Below are 13,661 nucleotides of genomic sequence, written 5' to 3' on the forward strand. Positions count from 1 at the left end.
CATAAGCAATAGCTTTGTGAACTCTTGATCCGCTTCCTTCAGTTTCTTGTGGCTGCTGTGTACTGTCTTGCTCCTGAGTGCCCGGTGTACAACCAGTACAGTTGACATATGCAATCAGGAGTAATTCTTTGCTACATATTGCTAGTGATACTTACATGCTTGTGTGATCCATTTGGGAAGACTGTGGTGTGGTCTGTTTGAATAATAGCTGCCGATGCTGGGTTACACTGCTTTGACTACTTTATCCAACTTGTCCTTTTTTAATGTGCACACACCCAAACTACAAATGGGTACATCAGGAGGAAACTGTCTTCCAGTGAAATTAGTGGGGGCTGCATGGGTAAATCCCTCTGCAGTGCTTTGAAAATGCAGGTATGTCTATAGACTACCATTAAAGAAAATTATGATAATGTATATTTATATTACAGTACAGCCTGGAAGTCTTGATGGGCTAGATGCAATGTAAATGGGAAGAGACTATCCCTGCCTTGGAGGCTTAACCAATGTCATGTAGCAGGTTAGGGGCACAGCAAAGATCAGTACTAAGAATACCAATTTCCAACTTCTCATCTTTGAACCGAGTCTTTAACAACTTGTTTATGTTTGTTATGTGCCTATGACTCTTAGGATTAAAAAGAATCCCTGTCCCTTTACATGTTATGCTTCAGATTTTCTTTTCTTACTGAATGCTATTTAGCACAAATGAAGACCAGCAAAAATAATTGAACAGAGCAGAAAACAACTTTTTTCCTTATAATGTGCATAAGAGATATACAAAGCTTTGATTCTAGGTCAGTGGAGATGCACTAGTATGCTTTGGGGGAAGATATGAGAAAGATCAGACTCACATTATGGCTGTAACCTTCCTTCTCCAAAATGTGTTAAACGTATTTGAATGTGGCATAGTACTACTCTGATAGCTTAGTCTTAGCTTGAATACTCAGTCTTCATTGATCAAAAAAGGAATCAAGAATTAGGTGTAGTGACATTCCTTTCCTCAGCAGACATCCTCAGTGCAAATAGGAAAATTTTAATTATTTAGCACTTGTAGCTTCTTTGCTTTTACATTAAACAGTTCTCTTACCCCTTGAAAAAAGGCCTGAAACTCTCATCGTGGTTGTTTCTTCAGATTTGACAGTTAAGCTCAAAACTGATGTACTAGGCCATTCATTATCTTATTGAGGTTTATCAGGAAGGCTTTCAACTACTTTAGGGCTAAAATATTCTTGCTGATTCTTTTTTTTCCCTACTAACTTGTTGTGGTGGGTTGACCCTGGCTGAGGGCCAGGTGCCCACCAGAGCCACTCTATCAGTCCCCTTGTTCACTAGACAGGGGAGAAAAAGTATAACGAAAAGCTTGTGGGTCGAGACAAGGACAGGGGGAGATCACTCACTCATTATCGTCACAAGCAAAACAGACTGAACTTAGAGAGGAAATTCATCTAATTTATTACTAAGCAAAACAATACAGGAATGAGAAATAAAATTGAATCTTAAAATGCCTCCCCCCACCCCTCCCATCTTCCCAGCTTCAACCTCCTCCCCCCTCAGCGGCACAGGGGGATGGGGAATGGGGGTTGCGGTCTGTTGATCACACGTTTCTGCCACTTTTTCATCTTCAGGAGGAGGACTTCTTTCATCATTCCCCTGCTCCAACATGGAGTCCCTCTCAGGGGAGATAGTTCTTCACAAACTTCTCCAGCGTGAGTCTCTCCCATGGAGTGCAGACCTTCAGAAGCAGACTGCTCCAGCATTAGTCCCCCATGGGGTCACAAGTCCTGCCAGCAAACCTGCCCTGGCGTGGGCTCCCCTCTGCACGGGTCCACCGGTCCGGCCAGGAACTTGCTCCAGCGTGGGCTTCCCACGGGCCACAGCCTCCTTCAGGTGCCTCCACCTGCTCTGGCATGGGGTCCTCCACGGGCTGCAGGTGGAATCTCTACACCCCCTCATCCTTCCTCCATGGGCTGCAGGGGGACAGCCTGCTTCACCATGGCCTTCACCACGGGCTGCAGGAGGATCTCTGCTCCGGCGCCTGGAGCTCCTCCTCCCCCTCCATCTGCACTGACCTTGGTGTCTGCAGAGTTTCTTACATCTTCTCACTCCTCTCTGCGGCTGCAAAAGCGCTCTCTCTCTAACTGTTTTTTGCCCTTCTTAAATATGTTATCACAGAGGCGCTGATTGGCTTGGCCTTGGCAAGCAGCGGGCCCGTCTTGGAGCCGGCTGGCATTGGCTCTGTCAGACACAGGGGGAGCTTCTAGCAGCTTCTCACAGAAGCCACCCCTGTAGCTCCCCCCCCCCCCCGCTACCAAAACCTTGCCACGCAAACCCAACACACTTGTGAATATCCATTAGAGTATACCTTCGCTTCTTTCCAAGTAAGTAAGCACTGTGGCCTCAGTAACACAGATGATACAGCGTTTCCCACATAGGCACTCAGCTGACCTCTTTTTCAGGTGAGTTTTATATGTATGGGACAGACTTGAGCTTTCTGGCCTTAATGGGGGTGATGATGAGTGAAAAGTTCTCCTGTTGTTTTTTTCTGTACAGACCAGGTAGAGGAGCTGCTCTCTGTCTGCTGAGATCAATGACAAAACTCTTGACAGGTTTCGCTGGGAGCTTGCCCTAGAGTCCTGATAGTTGGAAACATTAGTTAGGCATGAAGCAAACATCTGTTTTCATTCTGGCAATGTGAGTGATATGGTTCCTCAACATAACTGCCGTGAAGAAAGAGATCAACCTTGGCATTACATTTTGGCAAGCATGTCTGACTCGCATGTGCTCACAGGTATACTGTATGCACTACGTTTCTGTAAGGCAATTCTTGTAGGTACAAAGAGAGGGTTTGAATTTAATTATATATTATTTGAGCTGGAGAGCAGTTAGTGACGTAGATTCTTGTCTGCGACTATGAAGTGTGTATTCTCATTCTGCCACCTTACAAACACATTCACTCAAATTTGTAAGAATCATAAGTTTTGTGTGCGAACTTAGGCTTTACCTACATATTGTGTATGGATCTCTTTTGTGTTTAGATTTAGTGACATCCTTTTTTCAGTGAAATACATTGCAGGAAGCTTTCTAAAAGTGTCAGAAACCACCCTGAAGTGCGAGATGGTAAAATCAGGATGTATCATTGCAGTAAGATGTTTTGGCAGATTAGAATGAGGACAAAGGAATTCTCAGTGTTGGAATGAACAGAACTTTCAGTATTTCCGCTATTACCATTAAATTGTTTGATTTTGAAGTCTGTCCTATAAATGTACTTAACAGGCAATGTTTTGCCTGTTCTGTTTGTAGGATCAGTAGTTGATTTCAGCTTCTATAGCACAGACTTATATTCAGATAAAGGTTTAAATACGTAGCTATGAATCCATATGCAAGAAGTGTAATTTACTTTTCAAGTATCATGAAATCCTTACTGAATTAAAACTGTGAGATTATTACATTCTCCAGCCTCATTCTGTCCAGTTGTGATCTTTCTAACTCTTTGCAGAAAACATTCCCAAAGCCTTACTTCTGAACTTTTGTATTATTACCCTAAGATATTTGTATCTTTGACCCATTTCTAAACATTTCTCTTCCCTATTCTTGGTAGATCATCATAATACTAGCCTAACTCAAACCTTTGTGAGTAGTTCAAGTGAGTAAATAAAATTCATAGATGAATAAATAAGGATGCTTTAAAAATTGTTTCAACAAAAGATAATGCAAAAGGACTTAAAGAGAATATGAAGCTGGATATAGACTGTGTATATTCACATGGCCCCTGACCCCATTCTGACATTAACAGTGGCAGCTGGATTTGGTCTGGAGGCCAGAAGTCTTTTTTGAAAGCAAGATGATTTCAATGATGCTGTTCTTTCCCTTGAGCAGATATGTCCTGGATGGGTTCCATGGACAGAAAATAAAATGAGATGCAGCTTAAGCTGGTGGAAAAATTTGAGTGATTATATGCAATGTGAGAAAGGAACCTAGGTTAAAGTAATGTGGAAAAAGCCCTGGAATTGGGTGCATGCAGTAGGGAAATAGGGTGTGTTAATCTTTGAAGCATCACTTTCCTCAGAGTCCCAGGAAGATGGTGTGATCTAAGGAAATGCTCTGTTTCCCTCAGGATGGCCCAGCACAGACCTGAAAAATAACATTGTAGGAGACACCTGAATTGTTTAGCACTTATAGAATCATATAATCATAGAATGGTTTGGGTTGGAAGGGACCTCAAAGATCATCTAGTTCCAACCCCCCTGCTACAGGCAGGGACACCCTCCAGTAGAGCACGTTGCTCAAAGCCTCATCCAGCCTGGCCTTGAACACTTCCAGGGATGGGGCCTCCACAACCTTCTTACATTGCTATAAAAAAAATGATTTTGCTTTATCCTTATGATTTTTGCTTTATCCTTTTTCTCAGCTTAATAAGATGGTATGATCCCTAGCTAAGCTATAAGTATTAAATCGTAATGAAAGCAATGGAGAGATGACAGCAAGTGCAGTGCAAGGAAAATAAGAAAAGAAAAATTCAGGGGATGTCAAGAAAATCAGTTGGATCTGGCAGCTTCTAGAGTTTTGTTTTAAAGGAAGTGACAGCAACATTGATAAAAACAAGAATTGACACAGCACTGTAAAATACAGCGAATGATCCTGGCAGAGATGGGGACCGTATCTAGAGCCTGCGTCCATGTAGTGGCAACCAAGTTTTTGGAAGGCCTGAATCCTCACAAAACCACACAGGTGTTACATGCAACAAGTGAAAAGACTGATTATTAATGTGCCTGCCTTTCTGTATAATGCTGTGCTTTTTGCACTAGAGATTTTTCAGGTTAGCTTACAAATTGACAACTGTATTAAAAGTGAGATTGTATCTGCCTCATTTACTTGTCACTCAGGAAAGAATGATACTCCATCCGTCATCAGCTGCTTGTGCTGCAGTGGGCTGCTGCATTGTAATTCTCTTGTTATTGTAAAGACCCTCCAGTCTTATCCTTTATAAACAATTCTCAGGGAGTCTCATGGGGCTTCTGGGGTGGGTGTAGGTTCTGCTGGCGGTTGATTACTCCAGATGCCTTGCATGCATTTCTGCTGTGTGCTTGTAAAGTCAGTTGTCAAAAGCTGACTATTCAGTGGGAAAAATAACACCAGCAGGCCACATTTACAGTGTTTCCTGTTAACTGGCTTTTAATGACTTAAGAGTCATAATTTTTTAATGATTTAATATTTACCAGCTGAAAAGGCTGCTGTTATAATGGAGCATATATATTTTAGATCCAGCGAGGGCTTGAGACTTATGTATCACTAATTAGTACATATAATAATAAATAAAGTTAATTTGGGTGTTTTATATGCAGAACACAAATGAGTCTGTTACTTCTACTAGGAATATTCATCATAAATCAGATTTTTAGTAGCTTAAAGTCAATTAACTTTTTAAAGCTATGATGACTTATGTCAGCTTAAGATTTGGTCCAGACACCTTTCTGAAGCTGTATTGCCTACAGTTTCTTGTTGTCGTAATTCATAGCAACCTTTGAATCCTATGTACTTCGTTTTAGCAAGGAAACTTAGCTTGATTTAATTTATCATTATAAAATGCACTTTTAACTCTAAAACTTTGTCAGCTACTTGTTTTTAAGTAGAAGGCACTGTATAAACTGATACTATTTGGATTGAAAAAAAACCACCTTAACTACGGATTTTCAATCCCACATTGTTATGACAAGTCCTCTATTCTTTTCAGTCTTTTATTCCTCCATTTCATTTCTATCCTACTTGTACCAGCATCAGTCATTGCTTTTGGCAGTGTTTCTTAACACAGATACAAGGAAGGGAAGACAACCTTTGAGCATGAAAAGTTAAGTGACTTTTCTCCATCTTAGAGTTTTAGCACTCTTGACAGCTTGAGGTCTGTTTTTCCTAAGGAACCTGTCAGTATTCAGTGTACTACTCATAGACACAGTCTCAGGCTTGTCAAGCTGCTTACTGCTTATAGCTCTGTGCTTTGGGTATCCAGTCTCCTGACATCCTTCTTGACCACTGCTATGCGTGATCTAGCTCCACTGAACCACTCCTACTATGAAAAGTGCTATATAAAAATAACAAAGCAAACCAATCAATTACAAAAAAAAAAATGGAAAACTGAACCCATCACTGTGGGGTGGTTTTTTTTGTTTGTTTGGGGTTTTTTGTTGGTGGGGGTTTCTTGTGGTTTTGTTTTGGTTTGTTTGGGTTTTTTTAAAGAAAGAAATAGAGGACAGGAAGGGAAGCCTTGCATATTTGGCAGAAACTCTAACATTAGTAGCGTAGAAGCAGTGTCAGGATTGAAAAATAGACCTTACTGAAAATCCCAGGAGAATTACCTTCTGAATGAGTGAAGGCTTGATCCAGAGAGATCTTGGGTTGCTGCCACAGGCTTCAAGGGAAGCTGGAGATGCTCAGAGCTATATGGCACAATCCTCCAATCTTCATAGCCTAGGACAAGTTCAGCTCATCTTTCCCTTATTAGAACACGTGCTTACTCAAACCGCGGCCCAAGTTAGTGATATGAAGCCTTTTGGCTAAAAGTTGAAAGGAAGCTGAAATCCTATATCGGGGTATTTGACAGTGAAGTTCTTAAAGTACACTAGACTAAATCCTGAGAAATGGAGCCTACCTGCAGCTGGTGCCCTGGTATAACAATGATCGGTGTGATAGAAATGTCTAGATATCCACAGAGCTCTCACCATCTTTAATGAGAGTCAATTTGTGTGAAAATTTTTAATCCAAGGATTGAAATGAAACCTGAGTGAAGAACTTGGAGAGTAATTTTCCCAAACTTTCTGTTATATATAGTTTTCCTTATTCACAGGGCTAATTGTGGTTTCCAAATGGCGGGTTGGAGCCTTCAGGTAAATAGAGCTCTAGAAAGGTCACAGCCAGGGCCAGGGTCCTGTCAGGCTGGTTACTGTATAGGCACATAGTTAGACATGTATACTCTTTAGGACTGGGACTAGTTAAAGGTATACTGGGGAAAGAGAGCAACTACACTCCTGTTTTACAGAGAGAGAACAAAGATGCAGAAATAGACCAGGCAAGTTTGAAAATATACTGGCTCTGGACTTCTAAGTCTCACTTGTGCCACCAGCTTTTCAGTGTTGGAGTTGCCCGAGTTGGGAGGCGTTGAGCTGGCAGCCCCAGTGCAGAGCACAGAGGGTCTGCTTTGTGCCCTGAAGCCAGAGGTGCCACCACCTTTCCTACTGCTGCCCTCACTGCACCACTGCCGGCTGTGACAAGCTGGTGCGGGCCAACTCATGAGGAGGCAATGACTCCCACAACTATTCCTTTGGGCACTGTTGCCCTTTAATAGCCTATTTCCATGGCGCTCTAGCACCTTCCATAGCTGATGCACTGCAGTTGTCCAGCCCGCAGCTAGGTGTGGCCAGCTGTGTTTGAAACCTGAGTTTGATGAGTGGAGGGTGGTGTGAGCAGGATGCAGGATGAATATGGATGTCTAATGGAATTGACTTGAATTCTCTCTGGCATTACTTGGCTTCTGCCTCTCTTTTCCTTTTCAACCAGTACAGTAGAAAATTCTTTTGAAGGGAGATAATTTTACAAAGTGCTGAGTTCAGTGTTCCAGAGCCTCTGGCATTCAGCAGGAGACTTGCATGCTTTTAATCTATCTCCTGTGTTCCTATATTAAAGGAAATGTTTTCAAAGTGATTTGAGCAAGTAACTTGTGTGAAACCTGTTAACAAATAATAGGATATACACATGTAACAGTTATTTTGCTTCCAAAGTTTGCCCTTAGGAGTAGAAAAGATTTCTCATTGCTAGAAATACTTTTCTTTAAATAAAAAAAAAAGAAAGAAAAGGAAGGCTCTTGTATGTGATTTTTCATTCCTGTCTCTCTTCTGCTGGCTTTCATCATGCAAACCTCCCACCAAGGTCAAGAGGAGTTCTGGCTGATTTATAGACTACAGGAACTGGAAAGTTGAAGCAGATTTAGTGACTGTCTCCGTAGGACTGAGGGACATAGTGGAGGCAAGAAGCAAATCTCAAACCCAGAAACTTCTTCAATCATTTCCCCTTCACCGAAGTTTCACTCCTTGAGAGAGAAGATCCCCACTATTTGAAAGGAAAATTCTTTAAGAGATCCTGCCCACATGATTGCAGCATTTTCCTGTCAAAGAGCTGATCTTGTAACTGTGTGTTTGGGCTGGTGAGCACTTCCAGTTCCCACTGGGTTGGACAATGCTGTCCCACAGATGGTTTTGATATGCTCTAGACAAGGTGAAAATTGTATCATAAGCCTGCATGTATGGTGTTGCTTCTTACAATTACAGTTTTGCTAAGAAATGGCATTTCTTCAACATTTTATATCTACTCAAAATTGGTAAAATTTGGGCCCTGAGATTTAGGCTCACAGTGAAGTAACAGGATCCCCTTCCTAGCAGGCATTGTACTGGGGGGGAAGGATTTCCCCCTTCCTCCCTTCCACTCTGTTTGACCTGGCACATTCATCCCACTTTGCTCTACATTGTTCAGCTCCTTCTGCCATATACCAATACGCCTGCTGTTTTTTATTGTTTTGGGTTTTTTTTTCTCATTGGCTTACTATGGGTTAAAAATAGGCAGTGATCCATTCCATTTCAGGTGTCAAAACAAGTTCACACAGTGTTGGAGAGAACAATATCACTCCATGACTTCTAGATGATATCGACCTCTTGCTGAGCCTGCTCCAAAGCCCAGTGCAGTCACTGGGAGTCTGGTTCCTCCTGCCATTATGGAATTAACACATCAATTCTGAGGTCTGTGTTTCAAAGTATATGAAATGTTTTGAATTCTGTATCACAGACTATGCTGGCATGGGTCCAAAAGTACCTTACTCCCACTAATTTTCTAGTTGTCTCCCAGCCAGGCCTGAGGCAAGCTCCTAGCACCACACCAGTGTGGGTGGCATCCACATGTCTCCTCCCCATGGCTGTAGGCACCAGCTCTGGTTGCTGCAGTTCTCCAGCCACTTCTACCACCATTAGCCAACAGGTTCTTCTGAGTTTCTGCTCGGAGGGAATTTCGCTAGCTTGGTGAAATATATTCCTTGCAGAGGTGTATGGGAACTACCTTCCCAGGAGATGTGGGACTTGGTGCCCCACAAAGCTTTAACTTGGTCACGCTCCTTTTGATATTACTGATTTCCTCAGCAGCACCGGCTGTAGATTGCTGGATGCACACAGGACCGTGTCTCTAATTTCAGATTCCTGCCAGAGTTTTGTGTCTCCAGTCTGCAGCTACTTGCCCACCTCCATACGGTCACTAACTGATGCTGTCTGCCTTCGCAGAGTGTGAAGGCTGTAATGCCCTGGCTAAGTTGCTGTGTGCAGACTGCTGGAGTCGCACCTACTGTACCTGTATTCTGTGTCTGTCTGTACTCTCCCACCGTCAGGGAGGGTTTCCAGGCGGCACGACAGAAGTCTGTCACGACCTGCCACTTCGCTGACCCACGCAAGTGCTGAGCGGCTTAGAACGCACTTGCTGGTCACTGGGTGGGACGGCTCCCGGCGTCTTCCCGCTCCTGCAGCTGTGCCCAGGGCAGAGAGGTGCGTGGGGCAGCACCCCTCGCCGGCTGCGGGGCCCTCCACGCCGCGGCGGTGGCAGCGCTGCGCCGAGCCCGGGGCTGCTTGCCTGCGCCCCGGCTCCTGCGCCGCCGCTCCCCGGTCTCTGCCGCCCTCTGCCGGCGCGCGCGGCGGCCGTTGGAGAGCTGTGGGGCTGGGCAGGGGCGCGTGCCGGGGCAGAGGCCGCGGTCACCTCAGGGCTTGGTGCCGAGGGGTGCTGCCTGCCGGGCGGGCAGCGGGGCGGCAGCTGTCGGAGGTGTCGCCCGGGCCTGGCCTAGGCTTCCCCGGAGGAAACGTGGCGCTGCTGAAGCGGGCGGCGGGAGTGGATTTGCGTTGGTCGGGATTTGGGCTCCAGCCGGCAAAGGCGCCTTGATCTTCACCAGTGCTTCTGCGTGGCTCTCGCTTTCACTTGGATAAAAAGCGGTCGGTCTCCTCCTTAAAATCGGGGTGCTCTGTTTCAGGTTCGCCAGCAGAAAAGCCTCCTGCATATCTAAACCCTTGCCCAGGATGCTGTGGTTTACCTTAGCGTGCGTTTTGCCTACTTCTGCATGGCCAGAGCACAGGTTTGCCCACTTTGCCTTCAGCTGAGCCTGTGTGAATCTGAATCTTTACAACAATTACAGGTTGTGCAAAAGCAACAGGAAAAATAGTTTCCCAGCATGATGGTTTTCCCCCAGAATAGTTTTTTCTAGCAGATTGCCCAAATCTTCTCAGAATGCTGCGTGTTTGACTTCATTTTCAGGGGCTGAGAAAGACAGAGAATCAGCCGATACACAAGGAAAGAGAAGACTTGACAAGAGCAGCTCCTGCTTGTGCTGTGAGGTCGCAGAGGAGTTCCAGAGCCAGTCTCTCATCGCAGGGCTCCAACAGGGATCATGCTGGCATGGGAGGCTTTTTATTATGCTAGAGTTTTCCTCCGTAACCCAGCCTGGAGAAAGCTATGGTAGTCAAAAGCCACGTTTTGTCTTCAGTGTATCTTTATATTACTGAAAAGAAACCTGTAGCACAAACCAGATAACCTTCTGGCATCAGATAATAGTTTGGTAAGCTAGCACAAGAGTTAACTAAAAAAGCGTAGTCTGCATGTTTTGATCTGAACTCTTACCTCTTCACCAAAGAAGTTTATTTTGAGACCTTGTAAAGATAGGTAACTGGCTACAGGGCTGCATGGAACAAGGAGAGATCAAGATAGTCATTACAGCACTGGAGCCCAGCTCTGCCAGATCTCAGCACCAGGGTGAGATCTCAGCAAATCAGCTGTAGGTTCCCACAGCTCCACAGTACACAATCACACACTGGCAGGGGATAGATTTGCATAAATCTTACTGGTAATGAGATGAAATAAAATTACATGGAATGTAAAAAGAGGAAAACTAAGTAATTGTGGTAAATATGGTTGCAAAAGAGAATGCATTCATGAAAGTAGAGAAGTGAGGTAAATTAATTTCTCATTTCCAGTAATTTACTTTGTCTTTTGCTATGAGGATGATAAGTACAGTTGTAGAGTGATGGTAAGCTGATTCTCATTTAGTAAGGTGTCACCTTTAAATCAAAGTAGGCTCTTGAAATTAGTGAATTACATATTTAAAATTAAGAATGTGATCAAATATTTTGACAGGAAGCCAAATGCCCCATCAGTGGGCATTTTCTGTGTGTTGAAACTGAACTCTATGCTTCTTATATAACTCACAGTGGTTAAAGGAAGTGATTTTACTCTCCTAATGAAATCTCTTACTTCTGAAGGTGGTGCGATCATTTCCCTCCATTAGCCATCACAACCATTTGTGCCAGGAGCTGGATGATAAGAGTCATCTTGCAGTCAACACTCATGTTCTGGAAAGGAGGAGTGCCTAAAGAGGTATTCATATGGGATGGGCAAAGGTTTCAGAAAGTGTCTTTCACAGTAATATTTGCACTTCATGTTTTTTGCACAAGCAGCCTCCAACTGTTTGGTTTTCTCCCCTCCATCTGCAGCCACACCTTGAGTACTGCGTTCGGTTTTGGACCCCTCACTACAAGAAGGACATTGAGGAGCTGGAGCATGTCCAAAGAAGGGCAATGAAGCTGGTGAAGGGTCTAGAGAACAAGTCTGATGAGGAATGGTGGAGGGAACTGGGGTTGTTTAGCCTGCAGAAAAGGAGGCTGAGGGGACACCATATTGCTCTCTGCAACTACCTGAAAGGAGGTTGTAGCCAGGTGGGTGTCGGTCTCTTCTCCCAAGTAACAAGTAATAAGACAAGAGGAAATGGCCTCAAGTTGTGCCAGGGGAGGTTTAGATTGGATATTGGGAAAAATGTCTTCACAGAAAAGGTTGTCAAGCACTGGAACAGGCTGCCCAGGGAAGTGGTTGAGTCACCATCCCTGGAGGTATTTCAAAGACGTGTAGAAGTGGCGCTTAGGGACATGGTTTAGTGGTGGACTTGGCAGTGCTAGGGTAACGGTTGGACTCAATGATCTTAAAGGTCTTTTCCAACCTAAATGATTTGATGATTCTTAAAAATTTACCATAGTAGCTTATTAAGGCCAGAGATGGACTTTAGCTACAGTAGTAATCAAGAGCTCTGACATCAGAATGTCAAGGAACACTATCATTCATACTCCTTAGCCTGTCTGACATCTAGTATAGGGGCAATCATTTTTATGTAGCTCCAAGTTCAGTGTCCCTAGGGAGTCCTATATAATAGGATTCAAAGGAAGTTTTAAGATTTCTCCCTTATACAGTATATCTGTGTTAAAGCTGGGTATAGCAAAGTGCCATTAGGATGCTTCTTAGAAGTATTTAATGGACAAGCATTAGAAAAATCTTTCTTTTGTTACAGAGGAGATGAGGTTTTCCTTACTCCTTCAAATCAAATGCAACTTTCTAAATACCCCTACTTAGGGTCTTAACTTGGAAAACAATATGTATTGAGACATGCAAAGATGTATCAAGTGACTTACTGTCTGCAATCAAAGACTCGTACTCTAGTACCCCTTCCAAATACTGGAATTTTTCTCTCACATTGATTATTTATGGTGTCAGTTATTTCCTTCAGGCACATAGACTTTCATTTGCCTCCAAATCCATCTTATTTTGTGGCAGTATATGACACTTGCCAGTGGACTCTCTGTTAAGTAAAATTTACTTCTCATATTTCATATGTGGTGGAGAAACACAGAACTGAGCAAATTTTGTGGTAACTATTAAGGTGTAGTACTCCACATGGTCAGGGAATGCCCCTTCCTTTAACTGGCCCTTTTACTGCTTGATACTTCTATTAATTTTATTTAGATTTTCTAAATGAGACAGGCACTAGCAGTCCCTGTGGTGCTCCATTAGATTTTCTCACCTCCTCTAACACTTTGCTGCTGATTGTTATCCTTTGTTTATAGAGCTTCTGCCAATTTTCCATCCTGTGACTGCTTATGTCTGAGGCAGTTTGAACTGAGTACGACAGGGAGCTGCTGTAGCAAATGGCTAAATAAAATCCCCAAAGCAAAAGCCTGTCATACTCTCTGCATCCACTAATTTTGCAATCCAGGAAAAGTGAAGTTTGTTTGTGCAACAAGATTTCTTTGCAAGTGCACATTGTTTATTGTTCAGAGCTGCAGTCTTTGCTAGATGATTTGTAAATTTTGGTTCTAGATATTGTTGATATTTTACAGGTGTCTGAAGCAATTGCAAGGACTATTGGTGCTGTACTTGCTTTATTCCTCTGTGGCACATACTGTAGTGTCAGTAATTTCTTTAGTGAATATTCCAATGAGATTTGCAGTGATGTACTTCAGGGCTGGTGGAGTTTTTAGGAACTGACATTAATGTGAGGTCAGAATTTCGTCCCCTGGTGCGTGAGTGTTTTTCCTGTGAACTTTACAGTATATTTAACCTGAAGGACCTTTGTATTTGAGGCAGAACTCCCACGCTGTTGTGCCTATGGTCTTATCAGCAGTTCTGATTCACTGGTTTTGCTAGTTACTCTCTTGGGTGTTTTTTCATGATTATTTCACAAATGGTCAGATATAAGCAAAAGAAGCTTAATAGTCAGACACACAGACAACAAAAATCCCTGCTGATATTCCATGATCCCCCCACTCGGAGAG

Source organism: Grus americana, unplaced genomic scaffold, assembly GCF_028858705.1.
Source record: "Grus americana isolate bGruAme1 unplaced genomic scaffold, bGruAme1.mat H_56, whole genome shotgun sequence".
NCBI lineage: Eukaryota > Metazoa > Chordata > Aves > Gruiformes > Gruidae > Grus > Grus americana.